Source organism: Antechinus flavipes, chromosome 4 (assembly GCF_016432865.1).
Source record: "Antechinus flavipes isolate AdamAnt ecotype Samford, QLD, Australia chromosome 4, AdamAnt_v2, whole genome shotgun sequence".
In the NCBI taxonomy this organism is placed as follows: domain Eukaryota; kingdom Metazoa; phylum Chordata; class Mammalia; order Dasyuromorphia; family Dasyuridae; genus Antechinus; species Antechinus flavipes.
The window spans coordinates 387,802,316-387,829,062 of NC_067401.1; the positions used below are offsets into that span (position 1 = coordinate 387,802,316).

Genomic DNA, 26,747 nt, shown 5'->3' on the forward strand with positions numbered 1-26,747 from the left:
CTGTGATGTCACAGCTAAGCTAAGAATGGCTTTGACATTTTTCAATATAATAAACTTTTTCTAAAAATATTAAAACCACTCTTAGCATAAGAAAATAAGAGGCTGGCAGGATTTGGCCTGGGCTGTGGTTTGCCACCCTCTCTATCTCTTCTTATTAATATAAGGGATGAGATCAGTGCAGATTTATCCAGTAAGAATATTTTTGGCTATTGATCGCAATATATTTAAATGTGATCATGTAACTACATCCACAACTTCTCCCAATCTCTGGCAATCCAGATTCTAGAAGTTGTATACAAAACCTACTTCTTATCAAAGACCTTCTTGGACTATAAACCTACTAGTGGAATCTCTATGTCAAATGGCATTGGCATTTAGTCACTTTATTTGCATAATACCAAATTACATTTTTAAAGCAAAGAAACCCATTTATTCACATTGGTAGCAAAATGAAAACCAGAGAAAGCATACATTGGAGAATATATACCAGATAATACAGAGTGAAGGATCTTTCCCATAGGGAGTAAGATTATTCATCTTAACCTAGAGAGTTTCAGATCTTACCCAAAGAAAATTCCCTAAAGTCTCTAATATAGCAAGCTGGAGATAGGGACTTCTTGGAGACTGCTAGCTCCTCTCATGACAACTTCTTCCCAGTGTTTTATTCTCCCCACAGCAACTTGAAGTGAGATTGGCATTCTCCATCAGGTCTCTCAAAACTGGAAGGCAGAAATACTTGAAGTGACTGCAGAGTCCAAAGAGAATTGAGAGATTGAAGAGATCAGACTTCTTTTATATCCTGACAATTCCCTCCTACCCCTCCTTCAGCTTTAAATATTGATTTCCACAATGATTAGAGAGTCTTATAGCAAAGGGTTTGAGGACTCAGTTTCCATTCCTCCCTGTGTGGAAACTCTTTGTAGTCCCTTGCAGATCAGTCAGGGTACATTTAAAACGTGCAATTATACAGTATAAACAAAGGTATCAACATTTTAAAACAACAAGGACAATTTTCCTGGCATTCTAGGTAGCCAACCTTTGGTACCAGTGAAACATTAATAATACAAATGCACATGAGACGTTCATTCAATAGACATGGCAATACACAGAATATCATCTGGGAGGATCCTACAGTGACAGCATACCTAATTAGACCTAATATTAAATTTAGTGTGCATTTCAAAAGCACATGCATATGCACGGCATAAGCAATCAATCTAAATCAATGCTAATAAAGCAAAGCCAGCTAATAGCAATAATAATGCCATTAAAAGGCTTTACAAAAATTACATTTTGATTGTGAGCAGGAATATGTTGAAAAATAATTAAAAGACATTGCTATAGTGGATAGAGCACCAGCCCTGAAGTTAGGAGGATCTGAGTTCAAATGTGACCCTAGACACTTAATACTTCCTAGCTGTGTGACCCTGGGCAAGTCATTTATCCCTAATTGCCTCAGGGAAAAAAAAAGACATTGCTAGAATATTTTGGATGTACCAATTCATTTCCAGGAGCAACAAACTGTTGTGCCTATTTTCCTTCAATCCCTCCAACATAAGCTATTCTTATATTTTGTCATCTTTGTCAATTTGTTGACTGTGAGGTGAAACTTCAGGGTTGTTTTGTATTTTTATTAGTGATTTGGAATATTTTTATATGGTTGTTAATAGTTTATAATTCTTTTGAGAAATGTTTGTTCATGTACTTTGGTCACTTATCAGCTAGGTGTTGATATGGAGAGACCATTGGATTTGGAATCAAGAAGTCCTGAGTTCAAATATGGCCTCAGACACTTAGCTGTTTGACCACAGGCAAGTCACTTAACCACCTTGTGCCTCAGTTTTCTCATCTGTAAAATGAGAGACAACAATAGTACCTACCTACTAGGGTTGGTGTGAGGATAAAATGTGAAGCAATTTGCATACCTTAACATGCTATATAGCATATATACATATGTTATGTTAAAGCAATTATATTTTAGCTGCTGCTTTTTGTTTTCCTCTCTTCCTCGATTAGAGAATATATACACACATATATGTCTGTTTTCTTTATATCTTGTATACCAAACTTTAATCTGAAAAATCTAATACAAAGATTCTTACTCCCCTTTTCCCCCATTTGTCCATTTCTCTTTTAATCCTAGATGGATCAATTTTGTTTGCATAAACTCTAGTACATAAAGGTAATGGAATATTATTGTTCTGTAAAAAATGATGAACAAGCTGATTATAGAAAGGCCTGAAAAGCTTTACATGGACTGATCTTGAGCAAAACAAGCAGAACCAGAAACACATTGTACAAAATAACAGCAAAAAATGTGCTATGGTAAACTATGAAAGACTTGGTTCTTCTCAGCAGTTCAGTGATCTAAAGCAATCCCAATAGACTTTGGGCAGAAAATGCCATCTGCATCCAGAAAAAGATCTAAGACTAAATGTAAATCAACACATTCTATGTCCACTTCTTTTTTTCTGTTTTTTTTTTTTAAATTTCTCCATGGTTCTTCCCTTTTCCTTTCCTAACATGATTCATAAAGCAATATGTGTTAAAAAATTTTAAAAAAAGTTTGTACAGAAGCTGTTTAATTTAACATAAAGAAATTACGGTGTCAGGAAAGGTACAACATTTTGAAATTAGTCATTCAAAGTTGAAGAAAGGGAATTGAATATTTTAAACATACAGGTGATGAACTCATTAAAAGCCAAAAATTATTTTCTATGACCTCAAACTGGAGATGAAAAAGCTACTGAAGAAGCATCTTATAAGCTAAGTTATGCACAATGTCTTGGATGGAGAAGAACAAACAATAGCTAAGAGACTAATAAAACTTTGTACAACAGAGGCTGCTGAATGGTTGGTGGATGAAAAGACAGGCAAAAGAATAATTTCACTTACACTTTCTAACAATATATTAATGAACTAATAGGATTAAAGATTTAGTTACTCAACAATACTGTATGAGGATGTATTCTGATGGAAGTGGATTTCCTCAACAAAAAGATCTCACTCAGTTTCAATTGATCAATGAGGAACAGAAGCAGCTACACCCAAAGAAAGAACACTGGGAAATGAATGTAAACTGTTTGCATTTTGGTTTTTCTTCCCGGGTTATTTTTACCTTCTGAATCCAATTCTCCCTGTGCAACAAGAGAACTGCTCGGTTCTGCACACATATATTGTAGCTAGGATATACTGCAACATATCTAACATGTAAAGGACTGCTTGACATCTGGGTGAGGGAGTGGAGGGAGGGAGGGGAAAAATCGGAACAGAAGTGAGTGCAAGGGATAATGTTGTAAAAAAATTACCCAGGCATGGACTCTGTCAATAAAAAAGTTATAATTATTTTTAAAAAAGATTTAGTTGCTAACCTGAAGCCTGGCTTACTGTCTCATCTATGGAATTATATTCTTGCTTTGTTTTTGTTGTTTTTTGTCCTTTGTTATCGAAGAAGATCATGTCAGGGAGGTGATGCCATGATATGCAAGTGAATTGGATTTAAGTGAGTGAAGGGTCAAGAAGTGGATGTATCTACAGATTTGGTTGGACTTGCAGTTTTCCTTATCTTCATCCTTATGTGCACCAACTAATCATCAAAGAAGACCTTCTTCTACATGAATGCATAGTAACAGGAGTAAATGATGGCAGTCAAAGTGTTGAATACCTTTTTGGAGTATCATGATATACATTCTGGAACAAGTATGTTGATATTTGTATTCATGGTGCAAATACAGTGATGCTAAAGTTGTAAACACCTTAGCACAAAACAAGACAATGGCATCAAACTGTTTTGGTGGTCATTGTGTTCTTTACTGCCAGATACTTACCTTTAAAAATAAAATCCAGTTTTATTTAAGAATATCTTTGATGAGGGTTCTGATAAAGGCCTCATTTTAAAAATATATAATTAACTCAAATTTATAAGAATTCAAGCCATTTTCCGATTGATAAATGGTCAAAGGATATGAACAGATAATTTTCAGATGAAGAAATTAAAACCATTTCCAATCATATGAAAAATGCTTCAAATCACTATTGATCAGAGAAATGCAAATTAAGATACAACAGCTAACACTTTACAACTCTCTGATTGGCTAAGATGATAGGAAAAGATAATGATTAATGTTGGAGGGAAGGTGGGAAAAGTGGGACACTAATGCATTGTTGGTGGAGTTATGAACTGATCCTACCATTCTGGAGAGCAATATGGAACTATGCCCATATGAACTGATTATAGAAAGGCCTGAAAAGCTTTACATGGACTGATCCTGAGCAAAACAAGCAGAACAAGAAACACATTGTACAAAATAACACATCCTTTGATCCAGAAGTGTCTCTATTGGGCCTGCATCCCAAAGATATTATACAAAAGGGAAAAGGATCTACAGGTGCAAAAATGTTTGAATCAGCCCCTAGTGGCAAGAAATTGGAAACTGAATGGATGCCCATCAGTTAGGGAATGGATGAATAAATTATAGTGCATGAATGTCATGGAATATTATTGTTCTGTAAAAATAATGATCAGCAGGATTTCAGAGAGGCCTGGAGAGACTTACATGAACTGATGCTAAGTGAAGTGACTAGAACCAAGAGAATACTGTACACAGCAACAAAAAAAAAATTGTGATGATCAATTGTTGATGGATTTGGCTCTTTCCAACAATGAAGTGATTCAGACCAATTCTTATAGATTTATGATGGAGAGAGCCATCTGCAGCCAAAAAGGGGATTGTGGGGACTGAATATGGATAACAACATAGTATTTTCACTTTTTATGTTGTTGTTTGCTTTTTTTTTCTTTCTAATTTTTCTTCCTTTTTGATCTGATTTTTCTTATGCAACATGATAAATTAGAAATATGTTTAGAAGAATTGCACATGTTTAACATACATTGTATTACTTGCTATCTGGGGGAAGGGAGGGAGAAAAATTTGGAACACAGGGTTTTGTTGAAAACTATTTTTGCATGTATTTTGAAAATAAAAAAGGTATTATAAAAATAGAAAAATAATTTTAAAAGAATATTCTTGATGAAGATTCCCTTTATTTAATTGTACTTTTTGGGATAAGGGATGAGTCTACTGGGAGGGATGAAGAAGTTTTTGGGAAGTGAGAATGAAGTAAAGAACAACAACAAAAAAGTGTTCTTGATGAAATGACAACAATTATTACTTTTAATCTTAATGTCAATCCTTGAGCATACAGATTTTTAATGTTCAGTGTGATGAAATGGGAAATATTCATAGCATGCTGCATAAAAATGATTAGCAAACTGCTAATAGCAAATCTGCTTTTTTTTCTATTTTTTTTAAAGTTTCTATTTATTTTATGGAATAAAACAAGCATTTCCATAATATAAAACAATAAAAAGAAACTGAAAACTGAACACAGAAACTGAAACTGAAAATCTACTATGTGCAAATTACTACTCCTTCCAACTATACAACAAAATTATCATGTAAATTACCTTCCCACCCCCACCCCCCTTTTTTTCTTCCCTCTTTACTTACTACTGTAGAGATGGCTACCATTAGACACAAATAGGTATATGTGTATATATATATATATATATATATATATATATATATATATGTGTGTGTGTGTGTGTGTGTGTGTGTGTGTGTGTGTGTGTGTGTATAGATGTATGTATGTGAAATTATCCTATATATTTATTTATGAGTTCTCCTCTGGATGCAGATAGCGAATTCCTTCATATGTCTTTTATAGTTAATTTGGCTGTTCCTAATAGACAAAATAACTTATTCACTCAAACCTATTCTTACTTTCATGGAATATCATTTTTGCTTGAAAATGACAACTATAGTTATTAGATTTGGGTACTTGAAAGAACAACTGAAAAACTATGGTTATTCAAGTTTGGATATTTTGAGGACATCTTCTCAAAAATGAAGTGATATGCTCACTTCAAGAGAAACAACTGACAATATTTATTGCCAATCTAAATTGTGAGCTTTTGAGCAAAAATTAGAATTTGAGAAAACTTGATTCTGCCTTTGTGAGCTTGACAACTTCTGATGGGATAAAAGCTGATATTAAGAAATGTAATTTTTTTGAAGTTGTATAATGAAATATATCAACATTTAGAAGATCTTCATGACTCAGTGAACCAATATTTTACAAAAGACAAACACATTATGTTACAGAATCATGCATGGATAAAAGATCCATTCAAGGTGCAAGAAAGACCAATGAATTTTAATGTAACAGTGTATGAAATATTTATTGACAAAGTTTCAGATTATATGCTGTAACTAACCTTTAAGAAACTACTGTATGTCTAGCTTTGAATTAGTATAAAAATATCCACAATCTGAAAGAGGAATTAAAATATGTTTAGATAGAAGGTAATTGTTATTGTTATTTAAGATGAGTTCATGAATAAATTTTTTAAAGGTTTATCGATTTTAATTTCTAATACAGTAAATATCAATAGATATAACTCACATAAATAAAAGCTCTTTGGGACTTATTAAGAGGTATAACTCACACAAATAAAAGCTCCTTAATATTTTTTTAGGAATGCAGAGGGGACCTGAAACTTAAAAGTTTGAGAACCTTTGGGCTAAACAAACTATAGCTTATGAATGTAATAGGATATTATTATGCTATAGGAAATGAATATAAAAAAAACACAGAGAAACATGTTCAGACTTGAATGAACTAATGTAGAGTGTAGTAAGCAGAGCTAAGAAAATAACATGCTTAATGAACACAATAATGAAAATGGAAGGAACAAGCACCATGAAATAATCAAAATCAAAGAGAATGACAAAGGCTACAAAATAAGATATAAGAAGATAACTTCTTACTCCTTTACGAAGGTGGGAAGTCACTGGGTATGGAATATTCCATTTATTTTAGACTTTTTTGGGAGTGTATTAATCAATTTTGATAATTATTTTTCTTTTTCTTTTTTTTCTTTTAAAACAACATTCTTTGTTATGTGGTACCAGCCCCAACTCTGAATCTGTGTTGAGCTGAATGGTCCTCAACTGAGGATTTCTATCGACACTAGCAATTTTGCCAGCCCAAAGTAGAACTTTCATTGGGGAGCTCTAAGATACAATGATAAATTACAATTTCCATGAATGGAAAAAGAATCTTTTTTTTTTTTCACAGATATCTTGCAATATAGTATCCTGAGCTGGTTTTTATAGATGGATGTAACATGTGCCGACTCTGACCTCTGACACAATGAACTAAATTCAGCTATAGAGCTCTTTCTCTAATAATAATCTTAATGTTTCTAGCCTTCACCCAGGCTATGTCAGAATGTCAGAAATAGACTCTTGTCTCTTGTGGGGAGTTTTTTTGAACTCTCCTCCAGGCACTCAGACTAACAAAGGCATTAAAGACAAAGGAAATCTTTATTTTAAAGACAAAAAAAAAGGACTTCTATTCATGCCCTCAGTAAAGCAATTGTGGAGAGCCCTCCTCAGTGAACTCCCTTCTCTCCCCAGAAGTTTGGCTCCTAATACTTGCAAAATGACTGTACACTTAGTGGAGCCCCAGTTCTATAAATGGATTTAGAGGACCTGGTGCAGCAGCAGGTTCAATATTTTTGATCAAGGCACAGGAACTGTGAGAACTTTCATCTTTCCACTTCATCTCCTTCCTTCTGGGGGTAACAAGGCAATAATAGTTTTGCAATAGGTCCCTTATTCCTGATTACAGTTATTCACAGTCCCTTATATTCTTAGAACTATAATTTGATACTGAGATAGTCACTTGGGAATCAGAATAAATAAGGTGCTGGACTTGGAGTGAAAAACACCAGCTCAAATTCTGCTTTAAGATACTTATTAGCTACATGACCCTAAGCAAGTCCCTTCACTACTCTCAGTCTCAGTTTACTCATATTTCAAATGAAGATAATAATAGCACTCACCTCCCAGGATTGTTATATTGCAATTTTTTCTCTACTTCCCTTGAGAAATCCAAGAGAAACTAATAAACCTTATAACAAATGAAAATAATTTTGCAAAATGAATCCTAATAGTTACTGATGTGATGGTTTAGGAGACCAGACATGGCATAGGAGAGCAATTGCTGGTTCCAAATAATGTATTTGAGGTTTAGCACCAAATATTGGGGTTCGGTCATATGAAGAATTTACAATGGACATTCTCTTTGGCAATAGGTAAGTTTATTTAGGAGAAGAGGTTATAGACACAATGAATATTTTGCAGTATACTTGCAATATTTGCAATAGATATCACAAATGGCAAATATGAAATAGAGTTGGGAAAACACATAGCAAGGAAAGGCGTTTTAACAATTAATGATAGAAAAAACAAATTCCCTACTGAAACTCACTATTAACCAGGAGAAAGAGAACATCCCATGAGGTTGCAGGATGCCATTAGCATCCTAAAAGAATTAGTTATAAGAAGGATAAAGATACAATGATGTATGACATGAGACATGATGGTGTGAGACATGACCATAAGGCATAGTGGGGGATGAGAAGAAAGACACCACTTGGCATGGGGTAGGGAAAAGACACCAAAAAGCAGAGTGCCATGGCAGGCTATAACCCAAAGGGATTCAGCAAAGATGGCGTGAGCCATGGACAGATTTATAGTAGAAACTTAACCTCCAGGGTTTGACGTAATTTGGATTTCTTGACTCACACAGTTTAGCTTCATAGTCCTATCAGTGCCCTTCCCAGCCTGCCCCAGGGAGCAATTACACTGATGTTTCATTTTTTGTCTGCCAAACACACTCAGGACCTCATCAGTAACTGCGCCAAAAATGTATGTCTTTTTCTGTACCTGGAATCCATCGTGTATCTCGTTCAGAAGATGGGTAACATCATATATCATTTGGAGACATGATTGTGGTCCTTGGCAGCTAGATGGACATTGATAGAGAGAACCTGACAATCTGGAAGTCAAGCTACTTTCTGAGGTAAGCAGGGAGGAGCACTGATAGGATCAAAAGGGAACCTTTTGATTTTTGTTCTTTAAATGGATTTTTATTACAGTCCCACCCCAGGTTGAATTCTTTGTCAAATTCTTTGCATCAAAATTCCATGATTACTGTATCCAATCAGAAAGCCAAGAAATCCTGAAAGCCGTGTGTGGGTGGCCTCAGGATTATACTTTCTCTATAAAAGAATCTCCAGTTTTACTAATTTAGTAGCTCCCTTTAGGTAATCCCTTTTAGGCTTAGCCCACTAACTTCTCTTTATATTTAGTCCACTTGCTAAGCACCATTTAGCTGGATAACACTTACTGGGACTCCTTTTTTAGAGTTAGCCTACTTTATGGAATCAAGGGTTCATTACGAACCCTTAATTAGGATTAGGAAGTCTTTCAGTAGGAAGTCATTAGGAATAGCGTCTTCCCTCTGGCTAACTGTGAGTTCTGCTAGGGAACATCTCTTTTCCCTATTAATTGCTAAAATCCTTTTTCTTTGCTAAAAACCCTTATGGATTTAGCTTGCTCTTAAGAACTACACTCTAAGGAGTGTAATAAAATCTTTGCTTCTTGATTTGGAGAAAGTCTAAATTTAAAAATTCTTTTAAGACAAGCCATGGCATTGGCCTGTAACTCCAATATACTTAAATGATCTAAAACCCCTTCTCCTCAATATTTTGTGGCAAACCCTATCAATTTATTACTGCATTAATCATAATTCTTGAGCCTTTCAAAGTTAATTTTCGTTTCTTTCTTTTTTTATTATAGCTTTTTATTTCAAAACATATGCATGGGTAATTTTTTTAACATTTACCCTTGTAAAACCTTCTGTTTCTATTTTCCCCCTCCTTCTCCCCACCCCCTTCTCTAGATGGCAGGTAGTCCAATATATGTTGAATATGTTAAATCCAATATATTTATATAGTTATCTTGCTGCACAAGAAAAATCAGAATTGATTTTCTTGATTTTTAAAAAAAATAAATTGTTGTCCTTTCTTTATTTCAGTTTCTACTAGGCCAAATTTTCTAAAAAATATCTATTTCATCTTTTCTTATATTGCAAATATCACAAGATCATTGGAAATGGTCTGAATCATTTGATTTGTTTCAAAGTCATTAAAAAAAATCATATACCTTATATTTTCTTCTGGAACTTTCCTCCACACCTGGGGTCTCTTTTACTCTATAACATCCAATTGTCTCTGCGATCATGTTTTGAAATATCCCAATGATAAATTCATCCTGGTGATTCCATTTTATGCAATGGCCCAGACCAATCTTCATTCATTCCCCTCTCAGATCTGATTTTGACTTCTTAACTTTAAAACAAGGTCCTTGCACTGGACACTTCAAATCTAACTAGAATCAGGCCCTGAACTCTGATGGGATGGACCATGTACAATCTTAGAGATTCTTCTCCATTAATAGAGTTGATGATTCATGCCTTAGCTCAGAGTCTCCTCTACATAATATAAAAATTAGGTTTCTGTCTCTTAAGTGGTTCTGAAGTCCCCTGTAATCACTTAGGCTAAAAATGCATTAACCATAGAAGAGGTTTTATTTTAGATGTAAAAAACATAGAAAATATTTCCATCTGTGTCCTTAACCAAGTAACTAGGGAGATCTTCTTAGTAAACTCTTTCCCTTTGCAAAGATTGAACTTTCAGTCTCTGCAAATTTACAATAATACTTATTGCAGTTCTTAACCTCTAGATGGTTTTGAAGACCCCACTACAAGGACAAGTTTGGTGTCTGCAGTGAAGGTTTGATCCAGCACCTCCTTCTCATTGTTTGTCTACTTTCCCTCTATAGCAATGAAATACAGTCATTTTTTCCCCAGGCTTTCTCATTCTTTCATTCTAACGTCCCTTCTGTAACCAACCACCCTATTTTCCTTGCATGTTCCAGTGTCATTTGGTTCCAAATTTCTCTTGACCCTCACGGCCACCAGACCCAAAGCTTTGGGTTCCTTTCATCTCATGCTTCAAGATTTATTGGTGAATACTACCTCAAGTGAAAACCACCAAAACCACCAAAATCTAAACTCAGGGACAACTCAAGACTGTAAAAAAAAACATTAAAAATTAGGGAAAATAGAAGAAAATATAAGGTATATGATTTTTTTAAATGACTTTGGTAATCTACTGTTTAATAAATCCAAAGATCCCAGTTTCTGGAATAAAAACTCAGTATTTGACAAAAATTGCCAGGAACACTGAGAAATAGTATGGCAGAAATTAGGCATAGAACAGCATCTTTAATCCTATACCAAGATAAGATTGAAATGGGTATATGATTTAGACATAAAGGGTGATAGTATAAGCAATAATAAAGGGTAATGTAGAGCAAGGGATGGTTTACTTATCAGATCTTTGGAGAAGGGAGGAATTTATGACTAAACAAGAAATAAAGAACATTACAAAGTGGCAAGAAACTGGAAATTGAATGGATGTCCATCAAATGGAGAATGGCTGAATAAACTGTGGTATATGAATGTTATGGAATGTTACTGTTCTGTAAGAAATGACCAGCAGGATGAATACAGAGAGGCTTGGAGGGACATGAACTGATGCTAAGTGAAATGAGCAGAACCAGGAGATCATTCTACACTTCAACAACAATACTATATGAGGATAAACTCTGATGGAAGTGGCTATCTTCGCCAATGAGAGGATTCAATTCAGATCAATTGATCAGTGATGAACAGTACCAGCTACACCCAGAGAAAGAACACTGGGAAATGAAAGTGGACTGCTTGCTTTTTTTCTTCCCAGGTTATTTTTACTTTTCTATTAATTTTTTCTTGTGCAACAAGAGAACTGTATAAATATGGACACATATATTGTATTTAAGATATACTTTAACATGTTTAACATGTATGTGACTGCCTGCCATCTAGGGGAGGGAGTGAAGGGAAGGAAGGGGAAAGTTGGAGCAGAAGTGATTGCAAGGGTCAATATTGAAAAATTACCCATGCATATGTTCTGTCAATAAAAGGCTATAATAAAAAAGGAGGGGGGGAAGAGTATATATATATATATATATATGTATATATATATATATATAAAATCTAAAAAAAAATTAAATAATTTTTTTTTAGGAAAGTAAAAACCAAATAGGGACATGAAATCGGATATTTAATTTAGTTGTTGTTCTTGTTTTATTTTGCCTGCATGCTTTAATATAGATGACTGGTCACAATAAAAGCAGTTTCAGTTGTATAAAGATTTGCAATTTACAATTTAAAAAAAAAACACATTTATTGGTGATTGTTGTTTTTATGTCATCATTTGAACACCTCCAACCTTTGGTGACAAAGGGAAAAAAAGTAATCAAAAACATCAGATGAAGTGACCATGTCTGACAATGTAGGCAGCATTCTATTCTGGTAATCCTCTTTGTTGGAGGTGGAAGGGGTGAAAGGTAGGAGAGCAATGTTTTGCTATTTATTCTTTAAGAACTTCATTGGTTTATCAGTTTTTACTTAGAGTTTTAACTTTATTTTAGAGGGTTTTTTTTTTTTTTACTTAGAGTATTTCTTTTAACTATTAACAATTTTTTTCACATGGTTGTAGATATTGTGTATGTTATTCTCTTGGTTCTGTTTTACTCTACATTGATTCATATACATCTTCCCATGTTTTTCTGAATTGCATATGTTTGTCATTTCTTATTTTTTAGTCATTTAAACTGATAGGAACCCACTTTGTTTACAGTTCTTTGCTAAGAAATGTAAACATTTTGGTAGACATTTGACTTTAGTTTCAGTCTTTGACTTTTCAATGAATCAAAAAAAAATTATTGAATATCCATTATATAGCAAGCATAATGCTAAGTGCTGGGGATACCAAAAAAAGAGACAAATATCAGTCCTTGTCCCTATGGAGTTTATAATCTCATGGGAGATGACACATATATACAATCTCTGTACCCCCAAAGCAGGAAGTAATGAAAAGAAGGTAAAACAGTTGCATTAAAAAAAATCAGAACACGGGGCAGCTAGATGGCACAGTGGATAAAGCACTGGCCCTGAAGTCAGGAGGACCTGAGCTCAAATCCAGCCTCAGACAGCTAATACTTCCTAGTTGTGTGACCCTGGGCAAGTCACTTAATCCCAATTGCCTCAGCCAAAAAAATCAGAAAAGACTTTCTGTAGAAAATAGAATTTTAGTTGAGAATTAAAGGAAACCAATAGACAGGGATGAGAAAGGATAACATTCTAGGCTTGGGGAAAAGCCAAAGGGAGGGAAAAAACCTGGAATGGAGAGATGGAGTTTTTTGTTCATGGAACAGCAAAGAGTTCAATGGTAAGAAAACTGGAAAGAATGAAGAGAATACTAGTTATGAAAGGCTTTGAATGTCCAATAAATGGTTTTTTTTTTTATTTGATCCTGGAAGTTATAGGAAGTCATTAGAATTTACTGGATGATTTGAGGACATGTGCATATGACTTGTTTTGTGATCTGCAAAACTGACACAGCTTTATCCAATTTATCAATTAAAGTGTTAGATAGAATTGGGTTAAAGGCAGAGCCCTACAATATTACATTAAAGACCTCCTTCATAGTGACATTGATCAATAATATCTTTTTGTTACAAATCAACCTATGCTTATAAGTTTAAACATGGAAGAGATCTCAGTGATCATTTAATTCAGTTTCTTTATTTTACAAATGGGAATACTGAGGTCCAGGTTACCTAGGTTGCCAAATGTTATATATTTAGTAACTGGTGAAAGTTGGAATTTAATCCAGATCTTTTGATTACAGAACTAGCATTTTTTCTACTCTAATCTACCATCTGTTTGTTATTCATTCATCTTTACCTCAAGGATATCAAAAGACATTGCATCAAGTGCTTTATTGAAATCAAGGTGAAGGTCTATAACAAGTCCTCTTCTCTGCCAGTTTAATAATCATGCTAAAAACTAAATGAAATTTGACTTAAACCATTCTTAGAAAACCTATGTGGGCTTCTAGTGACCTCTGCTTCTCTTTTCAAGGGCTCTCAAGTCACATATTCCAGAATTTTTTCTAGGGCAAGGTCAAATTCACATTCCCTTGGGAAGCCAATCTTCTCCTTTTAGAAATTGGAACATCTCCCATTCTCCATCATAGCTCAGAGTTCTTCAGATTCTTTCAGCATCCTGGAACATTAGTCTGAGTCAGATAAATTATGCTCATTTATTTTTTAAAAAATCATTATCATTCCCACAAATACAACATTTACAAAAATCGCCAACAAAACAGTTGAATCAAATATGGGCTAAATCTTCAAAAGAATCCCTCCAACTTAAATGATTTGTTTCAATAAGTTGGTCAGGGGCTAAAATCCTCATATTATTATACTTTGTATATTTAAAAATTTTAATAATATCCTTTGTTTTTTTTTAAATACCAGAGTTATTTTCTGATTTATTCTCTCTCTCATTGAAGCCTCTTTTTTAATAAAGAAGAAGAGTTGAATAAAATTGACTGACAAAACGAAAACAAAACAAAAACCTTATAAGCAGCACCTCATACCTGTGGTAGACATAGTTGTTTACACTAATATAGAGTTCAATATTTATACACTTGTTTACATATATAATTAGGATCATTTTTGGAAGTGTACAAAGCTGACCTTTTTGCTTCTGGCTTGAAATCACTTTACATTTGTGAGGCTTGGAGCTTCAAGATGATGGGACAGACTTTTTATTGGCTACAGAACAGAAAGAGCTGACGATTCAACTGATATTTGAAAGAGTGATTCCACCCTCAGTACTTGCCCGATCTTTTACTCTGTTCACCATGTGGCTTCAAGCACATGGAGGATAAATTACATACTCTACCTGGGGAAGCTGGAGTCTGGGTTTGTGCTGTCGCTTCTGTGTTTGTTCTTTTCCTGGTTTTAGATGAATAAGTATCAAATCCAAGATGGACACGTTTGGGCCTGGAGGTGACCTTGTGAGTATAGAAGATAGGAAAGGATTGGACAGAGTTGACAGGAGGCAAGCAGCAATTACCATAGCTTTCTTAAACATAACCACTACTATGGTGGTTCCAAACCATTTCTTGTTTGCCAGAAGACATGCATCAGGGCTTGTTTGGGCAGTTAATAACCAAGGTACAACACAGAATGCTTAATTAATAGACTTAGAAATGTCTTTATGTTCTAATGAAGTTTAAATATCAACTTCCCAAAAGAGCATAACAGTAGTTATAAGTAGTTACTTAATCCAGTTCTGTTAATGCATGTTGTCTTTTCCATTCTTTAATACTTTTGTATGTATGTAGGAAATAAAAATCGCTCCCAAACTTGTTTTACATTGCAAAGTGAGTACTTTTATGCCCTCTCTCCCTGTTGTGTAACCATGAGAAATAATTTAAATTTTAACCAATTTTTCCCCAGGACAGCAAAACGGGAAATGTAATGAGCTAACAAATATAAAAAGGGAGTTTGATCTCTCTTGTGAGAAGTCAAGCTGCTCAGGGCCCATTATATCTATTATGTGGGCTCAGAGATGAAAGGGGCCCCTTAGTAGACAGGAAGTAGATACAGTGGCCCTGGCCCTCTGGGGACAGCAGCTATGCCTAATATTAGACATATATTATCTCACTTGATCATCACAACAGCTCTTTGAGAGATGTTCTTATTACCTCATTTTTTTTTTTTTACAGATAAGGAAACTAAAATTCAGAGAAGATAAGTGAATTATAAAAAGCACAAAGCTAGTGAGTGTCTGAGGCAAGATTTAGGTCCTTTTGACTTGATCCACTATGCTCCCTAGCTGTCTCTATTGGGAAGAGGAAATGTATTTATTTATTGACTTGGACCAAGATTAGTCATTGCAATTGATCTGAGTTCAGCTCCATTTTGGTTGTTTGTTTTTGGTTCACATAACTATAGTCATTAGAAAAAAGATTAACATCTTAGCATTAAAAATACGAAACTTCATCAAAGTGATGAATCCTTAAAAATGAAAAAAGATCAAACAGAAGTCAATGGCTCCATAAGACAATAAGAAGCATCAAAATTAACTTAGAATATTGTGGAAAATAGGCAAAATTATAAAATCTCTCATACTGAAAACAATTGACCTAAAAAAGAGATCCAAGAGACATAATTTAAGAATCACTGGACTATCTAAAATGAATGTCCAAGAAAAAGAGACTGGACATTATATTTCAAGAGATCTTTTAAGAAAACTGCCCAGATATTTGAAGAAGACAAAGTAAAAAAATGAAAAGAATTCATTAATCATTTCCTCCAAGAAACTTTTTGAAATGAAACAAAAACTCTTAAGAGGGAGAGTTGAAAAAATAGATCATTCTTGACATGGAGGACAAGTTGACTCCATGGAGTCAGAAGATGGAGTATGGTATGTGACTAAATTAAGAAGACCAGTGTCATTGGATCATACAAGATGTGGAAGAGAATAAAGTAGAAGATTGGAGAAGTAGGAAAAAGAAGACCTTTAAAAATCAAATAAAGAATTTTATACTTGATTTTGGAGGTTGCAGGAATTAATTGAAGTTATTATTTTTTTTTAAATAAGAATGACATAGTAAAACCTATGTGTTGGGAAGATCACTTTGGCACTTTGATGGAGGAAGAATTGGAGTGGGGCAAGAACAGAGGCTGGATGATCAACTAGAAGGCCATTGGAAGAATGGAGGAATGTAGGTCTTTCTGACCCATCAGGGTGGTTGTGTTGATGAAGAGGAGATGGGAAAAATGTTGTGAATGTAGAAATGACTAAATTTGACCACTTAACTGTTTTTACTCTTTTCTAGGATCATATAGCTGGTAAGTAGATATTTGAAGTTAAAATTGAACTCAGTCTCTTTTTGACACTCTATCCTTTCCTCTACTATCTCATTTTCTCTATAGCTACATGGAGAATATGGAAGATTGACTTGGGCTGTTTGTTAACTTAAGCCTTGTCTCTGAGTCAGAGGCTTATACTGACCCTAATTCAAGTCTCTTCTTGAACCAAACTTAGATTCAAAAACCAGCTCTACTATTTGCTAATTGTATGGCCTTGGGCAAATAATTTAATCTCTCTGAATCTGTTTCCTTTTCTAATGAAAGGGACTGATGATACTTTTGCTAACTTCTTCATAGGGTTGTGAAGATCAAGTGAGATAATGTATATGAATCTACTTTGTAATCTTAAAATACTATTTAAATGACAGCTGTTCTTATTATGATTCAATTTCAATTCAACAAACATTTATTGAGTGCCTAATATGTGTATAATGTGTTAGACTTCAAGAAAAAGACAAATATTATTAAGGCTCAGTTTGAGAAGAGAAGAGAAGCTTGAGAGAAACTGTCAACAGATAAGTTGATAGTCTAATTCTTTCATTTAATGAATACCACACATGAAGAAAATGATCCCATTATTAAAGTACCCTCCTTGAAAGGTATATCTTGATGGTGATATGGGACATCCAGTGACCCATTATGGGGGTACCTGAGTATTGGAAGTTGAAAACTAGAATAAGTGAACAAGTTAACCAAAGCCATAGTTAAAATGACATCCATAAAGTACATGTTCTATCCCCAACTACTTCCTCTATTCTCTAACTATATTAGAAGTTTCTTTACAGTGAAAGTGAGATCTAAGAAGACTATTATTGGGGCAAAGAAAGAAATTTAGTCCTATGGGTCCTACAGAGATAGGATTTTTCAGGGGAGAAAAATGAATCCTCTACACACACACAAAAAAAAGCACCAAAAATCTTGGCTGGGAAAAAATTAACTCCATAGCTGTTAAAGGTTTCTCCACTTAAGAATCCATTCATCTAAATTTTGATTATATCAAATTGAAAAGTTTTTGTACAAACAAAACAAATGCAAACAAGATTAGAAGGGAAACAATAAACTGGGAAAACATTTTTACAATCAAAGGTTCTGATAAAGGCCTCATTTCCAAAATATATAGAGAATTGACTCTAATCTATAAGAAATCAAACCATTCTCCAATTGATAAATGATCAAAGGATATGAACAGACAATTCTCAGATGAAGAAATTGAAACTATTTATAGACATATGAAAATATGCTCCAAATCATTATTAATCAGAGAAATGCAAATTAAGACAACTCTGAGATACCACTACACACCTGTCAGATTGGCTAGAATGACAGGGAAAGATAATGGGGAATGTTGGAGGGGATGTGGGAAAACAGGGACACTGATACATTGTTGGTGGAATTGTGAACACATCCAGCCATTCTGGAGAGCAATTTGGAACTATGCTCAAAAAGTTATCAAACTGTGTATACCCTTTGATCCAGCAGTGTTTCTACTGGGCTTATACCCCAAAGAGATACTAAAGAAAGGAAAGGGACTTGTATGTGCCAAAATGTTTGTGGCAGCCCTGTTTGTAGTGGCCAGAAACTGGAAAATGAAAGGATGTCCATCAATTGGAGAATGGCTGAGTAAATTGTGGTATATGAATGTTATGGAATATTATTGTTCTGTAAGAAATGACCAGCAGGATGAATACAGAGAGGACTGGCGAGACTTACATGAACTGATGCTGAGTGAAATGAGCAGAACCAGGAGATCATTATACACTTCGACAACGATATTGTATGAGGACATATTTTGATGGAAGTGGATTTCTTTGACAAAGAGACCTGAGTTTCAATTGATAAATGACGGACAAAAGCAGCTACACCCAAAGAAAGAACACTGGGAAACGAATGTGAACTATCTGCATTTTTGTTTTTCTTCCCGGATTATTTATACCTTCTGAATCCAATTCTCCCTACGCAACAAGAGAACTGTTCGGTTCTGCAAACATATATTGTATCTAGGATATACTGCAACATATCCAACATATAAAGGACTGCTTGCCATCTAGGGGAGGGGGTGGAGGGAGGGAGGGGGAAAAAAATCGGAACAGAAACGAGTGTCAATATAATGTAATTATTAAATAAAAAATTTAAAAAAAAATAAAAAAAAATTTAAAAAAAAAAGAAAAAGATGAAAGAAAGAGAAAAAGAAAGAAAAAAAGGAAAAGAAGAAAGAAAGAAAGAAAACTGCTGGCTGAACTAAAAGTGTCATTCTTCATTGTTACTGAGAATCTAGTCCAGCATCTTGCCTGGTGCACGAATATCTACAATATACAATAACCTTGGACAAAACACTTAAAACTCCCCGTGTCTCATTTCTCTCATCTATAAAATGTGGGATGTGTGTGTTGTGCGTGTGTGTGTGTGTGTGTGTGTGTGTGTGTGTGTGTGTTGGACTACATGGCCCTCTGATGTCTATCTACTTCTGTGCCCTAAATCAATGAGCCTATCATCTTCCCAAATCTACTTTTTAGCCCTCTTTGGAAATGATGCCGAGAGGTGATTCACCAACAAACCACTAGAGGGAGCAACTTCTTTTTTTTCCCCCCCTTGCTAATGAGAAAATAAGCTAATCACCAATGATGGCATAGCTCTTATTGTCATTGAATCACAGAATGTTAAGAAGAAAATTTGAGACCTAAAATCCAGTCTACTCACTTTACAGAAAATGAGACTGAGGCCCAGAGGGGTAGAGTGGAATGACTTTCTTAAAGATCACATAGTCAGTTTCAGATTTGAGACTTTTAGATTTGTATTTTTTCCATTGAAATCTGAGAATTGATGTTTATCTATTGATCATTCAGTCTTTCATCCCCTCCAAGTTCAATTGCATTAAAACCATACTGATACATGAGCATACCATTTTTGAGGACTTCCCTAATTTTTTAGAGACTCGAGTTAAAGTTTAATTAGAGGAAAACAAAATCATATTGTTTGCAAGAGTTAATAAATTGTATTGGATCATGTGAAACTCAGACCTTCTGCCTTCTCCTGGCATCAGAAAAATTTCCTAATCCTATAGCTATTCATGCTTCTGATCCAGACTTCTGCTTCTAGACTCCTGATAGTCAATCAGTGTCTCTAGTTAAGGGGGGGAAGACCTTGCTGAAGGATATAACCTTCTGTGATTCTGAGTCCTTCATTTCTAGACATGAATGGGAAAGAGAGACAGATTGTCTGCTTGGTTTGATATAGATGATTCTTTTTACAAAACCAATGGAAAAAATTTGCTCCCAAGAGCGTGGTGGGCTGACCCAGAATGTCTATACATCTATTAGTTCTCCCAGAAGTAGGTTTTAAGTGTCTCTCATATAGTGATGTCATTTTAGAAGATCTGGTCATATACCAAATCTGTTACAATAGTAATGGACCTTTGGCTCTGCATGAGCTATCTGTTATATATGATCCCTCCCTCATCAAGTGGGGGACCTTTCATCTGTACTTTTCCCATCTATTCCAGCTTGGGAAATGGAGGTTCAATCTTCAATTCAAAAAGGATTTAATGACAATATGCTTTCCAGCTCCCATCTGTATCCTGAAGGTTTATAATGAATGAATTATTATCCTCCTAGTTATCATTCAAAATGGGAGATGGGCCAGAGAAGAGGGTCAGTAAGAACTTTAGAGTCTGTTGAACTCAAGCGTAGAGGATTGAAAAATTATCTGGGGATGTAAAAGAGCTAGAAATAGACTGCCAAGAAGTAATTGGGTTTTGAGAAGAAAGGAAAATGATGGTTTTATAACTGAGCTAATTTCCTTCTCTCCGGAAGGCATTATGCAGCTTTTTTACCCTTTCTATACCTGTGCCTTATGAAAGTGAAAGTCGGGAAGGGGAAAGGGGACACAGTTATGAAGTGGACTGATTTAGAAGCTGTCTGGTAGAATTAAATAGAAAGGATTATGCGTATATGTAAAGAAGACAGTTAAGGTAAAAAAGGGGCAAGGCTATGAAGAACAGTGAGGCACTTTCCCCAAAAAACAAAGAGAAAGGGTAATAAATGAGAAAAAGATGAGTTTGAATGACTCATTTCTGAACTATTTAAAAAGGAAATTGACCATGAAAAATGGATATTAGAAATGACAACACATGTATTTATACAGCAGTATAAGCAATGTAAATGAATCACCATGAGTCCAAAAGAGCTTAGAAAATATGTTAGTCAGCAAACATTTGATTTAGTTGTTTTAATTTTATTTTGCTTTTTATTATGAACTTAACAATCATTAACAGGCACAAACTTTGACTTCCTTGTGAAGAAAAGATAGCCGCTAAAGTCAAAACCAGTTTAGAATATAAACTTGTGTGTAAACATTTTAAGAAAATTAATTATAAGCAGTTTCAGCTCATAAAACAGGGAAAAGTGGGGGGAAAGAACTAGATGAAAGGAAACTTGGCAAGAAATTCATCTAAACAAATGTGTCCCTGGGGGATTCAAGGTTAAAAGTAGAAAAAGCAAAAGCAATGTAAATAAGACTTCCATCTGAAGTAAGGACCATCCTTATGTGACTTGAAGGGAGGCAGAATAAATATCTCTGGCATCTTTTCACCCAATTTTTCTCCAAGAGAGATTTACATCCTTGCTAGGAGGGGAAGCATGTTGTTGAGGCTAAAGGGCACTACTTTGCTCTCCTCAGAAAAAGAGGATACTGGGATAGAGATAGTCTATTTGCTCCCTCAAATCATATTCATGTAGGAGATATGATTAGGCTCAATCTAACTTCTGGTTATCTTGTCATTATTATTGAGGGGTAGGAGAACCCCAAGCTCTATATCTAGGGATTGACCCCTTTCCCACCAAATATCACTTCTACAATGTTTTAGTGAATAGTAAAGAAAATAATTTATTCCAATCAAAGCAAAACAGAAATCAGAGAAAATATACATAAGAGAACACAGACAGAACAATACAAAATCAAAGAACTCCCATTGGATGGGATAGATTGGTTCAACAAAGAGAGTATAGGTATTGGTTGGGGGAAGGGACTGAATGAAAAGGAGCTTCAGAGATTATTGTAACAGACAATGAGACTTTTATATTTGAACTTTAAGACTCAAATATGCTTAAAAGAGAGACAGAAATGAATAAAGAGAAACAAAAAATGGGGAAAATAGTCAGTATGGGCTAATGTATATAAAGGAAATCAGTGCTGAAGATGACACAGTTGTGAAGGAATTGAGGGATTGATATACAAATCATCCGTAAGATAAGAAGATATCAAAGATGTAAAAAAAAAAAAAAAAAAAAAAAAACAACAACTTAGAAAAACTTGGACTTTATTCATTAAAAAAGGTCACTTACTAATTACTGATCCATGTTCTCAATCATGTTGTTATTATCATTCAGTTGTCTCACTCTTTATGATCCTATTTGAGTTTTTTGGGGGGCAAAAAATACTAGAGTGGTTTTCCATTTCCTTCAGATCATTTTGCAGAGGAAAAAATTAAAGCAAACAAGGGTAGATGACTACCAACTGGTAAGCTAGTAGGTGTCTGAGACCAGATTTGAACTCAGGAAAATCAATCTTCTTGACTTTAGGCCCAGTGCTCCAATTACTATGTCATTTAGTTTCTTACAACTATACAAAGTCATTTTGAGGGTCATCTATAGAAAAATTGAGACTATCTTCAATGAAAGTATTAGTAGGAACAGGCATGCTTTTTGCTTGTAATAGTCATCAAATGAGCATATCTTTTTATCATTTCACAATGAACTGAAAGACATAGAGAATGTGATTCCACTGTATCTACCTAAAAGAAGGTGGCTCCTTTATACTTAATTTTTTTTTCCAATGGAAAAAAAGAAACAAAAATGAAAAAGCCCCAGCATGATTCAGTAGAGCAGAACCCCACATTAAAGTGTCTCCTCCAATTGTAATGTTTCCCATTCATATTTCAAAATCACCCAAGATTCTTTAAAAGATATTAAAAGAGAAATAATAACCTTGTTCAATAAACATGGAATAATAAACATTGAATGAGATGACATAATGAATAGAAATCTTGAAATCTGGAATTATAAACAAAAAGTTACTAAACAGTACATTTTGGCCCAGCTATAGCACTGTTAAGCACAATTGCTCAAAAGAAATTTTTTAAAAATAATAATAAATCATATATATATATACGTATTTACAATAGTTCTTTTTTAGGGATTGCAAAAATAGAAATTAAAGAACAAATAATAGACTATTCACATGATAAAAATGAATAATTTCAAAGACTTATAAATTAACAAAGGATGGAATGAGCAGAAGAATAATTTATAGAATAATCATAATATTGTAAAGTTGAAAATTTTTGAGTGGTATTAGAACTATGATCTTTATGACCATCCATAATTTCAGAGAATGGAATTATAAAAAATGCTCTTTACTTCTTTCAGAAGGGTAATGGGTTTGGTGTGTGGACTGAGTTATGTAAATATTTTTGGATGCAATGGGAGAATTTGTTTTGCTTGATTATGCATATTTGTTAAAAGGAATTTGTTTCTCTTTTTTCTTTAATGAGGTGGAGAGTGGAGGAAAGAGAAAATAGATTTATCTTGGAGGCAGCTAGGTGGCAAGTGGCCAGAACACCAACCCTGAAGTCAGGAGAACTTGTGTCCTCAGATCTGGCCCCAGACACAAAAATAATCTGACTTCAGACACTTAACACTTCCTAGATGTGTGACCCTGGGCAAGCCATTTAACCCCAATTGCCTCAGGAAAAAAAAAAAAAAGAAAAGACATTTTTAAAGGGACAACTAGGTGACACAATGGATAGAACATCAGCCCTGGAGTCAAGAGACCTGAGTTCAAATCCAGTTTCAGACACTTGTAAATATGTCACTGAATTCCAATTGCATCACAATTTTAAAAAATAGATTGGGAACTGCTACAGATGTGGAATGTTGAGGTAACTGTACTATTGGTTTGGTTAGTTATCTTACTTTATTACAAGAGACTGCTCACAGAGTGACAGTAATCTGAAAATGTTTGTAATATAAAAACAGAACATGTCAATACAACTTAAAAAATAAATGTATATATGACAAAAATTGAAACTCAATATTTGCACAACATTCAGTATCTTTCCTCCTAAACCCTCCTTGCCTCCTCACTTCTTCCCTTCCTTATTTCTGTAGAGGGAAACCCCATCCTTTCATTCCCTCAGGCTCATTTTGGACTCCTCTTTATCTCTCTTCCCTATATCCAAGCTGTTAGCAAGACCTGTCAATTTGACTCTTGCAGTATCTCTCAAATAGGTCTCTTTCTCTCCTCTGACACTTCTGCCATTGTAGAACAGACTCTTATCATTTCAGACCTTGATGACTACAATAGACTGCTCCTGAGTCAGTCTGTCTCCAGTCTCTCCCCGCTCCAATGCATCCTCCATTCAGCCGCCAAAGTGGTGTTCCTAAAGCACAGATCCAACCAAGTCATCCCTCAGTAAACTCCAGTGGCTCCTTGTGCCTCCAGGATTAAATGTTGTTTGACATTCACAAGCTAGCCCTCTCCTACTTAACAGTTTTCTTAATACTTTACTCTTTAGTCCACTGACACTGGCTTCCTGATTGTCTCCCCAAGTCTGGGATGTTCTCCCTCCTCTGCTCTGATTACTGACAACTAAAATCCCATCTGCTACTGGAAATCTTCCCCAGCCCCTTTTAATTCTAGTCCTCTATTATTTCCAGTTTTTCCTGCATTTGTTGTATATTATTTCTTCCGGCAGATTGTAAGCTCCTTGAGAACAAAGACTATTTTTTGCCTTTTTTGATATGTCCAGTCCTTAGCATAGTACCTTGCATATAGTAGATATACTTAATAAAGGTTTATTGATGACTTAATTCTAGAAGTTTTCTCCTATATTGCAGCTCAAAATTTAATAGAAATGGACGACATATCAAGTCCATCTGAACACTTGAGAGTATAAATGTGAATTTTTACTAGTTCACAGGAATGGATTAGCCCAAGTATGAGAGGTGCCATTTTGCAGATTATTGACAAGTTAAGTGATTTGATCTAAATGGGATCTGAATTGACAAATAGTATTTAGCTCAACTTCTCCCAATAGATGGCACTATATCCTTACCCTTCTTTTCATTATTTCAACCTCCCCCTGATATTTACTCAGGTTTTAGTCAATCCCAGGGCCGGAGTAGCTTTAGAGCACCATGTCTGAAAAAATGTTGGGGTGGGATGAGCTTTAAGATTAGGGACAGAGGGCATCAGCAGAAGTATAGGAAATTAGGGATGTGTGTGAAAATGGGAGGCACACAAGAGTTGGGGATGGATGAGCTATAATGTTCCTTCTATATTAAATGTGATTCTTGCTCAGGCAGTATGCATTGGTGAATGGCAAGAGAAAGAGCATCAGGTATGGAGTCAGGGAACCTGAATTCAAATCTGTTTTTCAGTATTTGTGTGTCCTTGACTTGTCAACATTTTTGAGCCTCTATTCCTTTTTTTGGAGAATGAATTACACAAGGTAACTTCAAAGGTCCTTTACAACTCTAAGATCCCTTCCAAATCTATAAATCCCTTGGGTCCATCTCTCCTGCCTAGAAAATTCTTTTTTTTTTTAATAACTTTTTATTGACAGAACCCATGCCAGGGTAATTTTTTTACAGCATTATCCCTTGCACTCACTTCTGTTCCGATTTTTCCCCTCCCTCCCTCCACCCCCTCCCCCAGATGGCAAACAGTCCTTTACATGTTAAATAGGTTACAGTATATCCTAAATACAATATATGTGTGCAGAACCAAATAGTTCTCTTGTTGCACAGGGAGAATTGGATTCAGAAGGTATAAATAATCCGGGAAGAAAAACAAAAATGCAAGCAGTTTATATTCATTTCCCAGTGTTCTTTCTTTGGGTGTAGCTGTTTCTGTCCATCCTTGATCAATTGAAACTGAATTAGCTCTCTTTATCGAAGAGATCCACTTCCATCAGAATACATCCTCAAACAGTGTCATTGTTGAGGTATATAATGATCTCCTGGTTCTGCTCATTTCACTTAGCATCAGTTCATGTAAGTCGCCAGTCCTCTGTATTCATCCTGCTGGTCATTTCTTACAGAACAATAATATCCCATAACATTCATATACCACAATTTGCCCAGCCATTCTCCAATTGATGGGCATCCATTCATTTTCCAGGTTCTAGCCACTACAAACAGGGCTGCCACAAACATTTTCTGCCTAGAAAATTCTAAGTCAAGAGAGCTTAAACCTCCTGACATTCCTTTTCTAATGCTTTCTGGTCGTGGTACCCCAAATGAAGATTTCCCATCCGTATCTCCCCACTTTACCCCTTCTCCTTACCTGTACCATGCTTGAAACTGGCTGATTGTCACTTCCAGTCCCTGTTCTGAGAGACCTTTTATCTTTCCAGGCAGCCACTGGCTAACGTAGAACGGAAGTGGTCATATAAAGTCATCTGGATCATCTGAAAAAAGAGGATGTGGTAATTTGAAAAGCTATCTTGCCTGTTTCAAAATAACTGTGTGGAACACAGCTCCAAAGCTAAAGCTCAGACAGTTCTTGAGAGTCTTCTTTAGCTCTGGAAAAGTCTTAACAATCCCCAATAAAATCCTGAGTCCAGATTATCCTGCTAGGAACTTCATTCTCTATTTTTTTATGCTTCATAATCTTACTTTGTTTCCATCTCAAGTTCCTTCTATCCTTTGTCTCCAGGCTTTTGATCAAAAAATTTCTAATTGTCTTTCTCCAGGTTAGCCTTCTACCATTTGTCTGATAGATTCCCTTTTCTTCTTCAAGAAATCCCCCAAGTTCCCATTTATATGAACATTTTTCTCTGGTACCCCCAAAACTCCCGGGAAACTACCTGTGAAAATAGTAATTTAATGAAACTGACTAAGGTTGAGAAATCATAAATCTAGAGTTGGAATGGACTCAGACTTCATCTGCTCCGGTGAGCCAGACCTTAGCATGGTGATTGATACATGGTATTTAATA

General features: G+C 35.0%; 1 long non-coding RNA gene across 2 annotated transcripts; it reads right to left on the reverse strand.

The window, feature by feature from the left end:
* Window positions 1–375: 375 nt before the first annotated feature.
* On the reverse strand, window positions 376–26,211 carry LOC127562733 (uncharacterized). Of its 2 annotated transcripts, none has more exons than XR_007953803.1 (3): window positions 26,094–26,211; window positions 14,773–14,884; window positions 376–719 (listed from the first exon to the last, which is right to left on the reverse strand). It is a non-coding gene; the product is annotated as an uncharacterized LOC127562733 (long non-coding RNA). The 2 variants fall into 2 exon arrangements; XR_007953802.1 differs by having other exon boundaries at window positions 376–745.
* Between the last annotated feature and the right edge of the window lie 536 nt (window positions 26,212–26,747).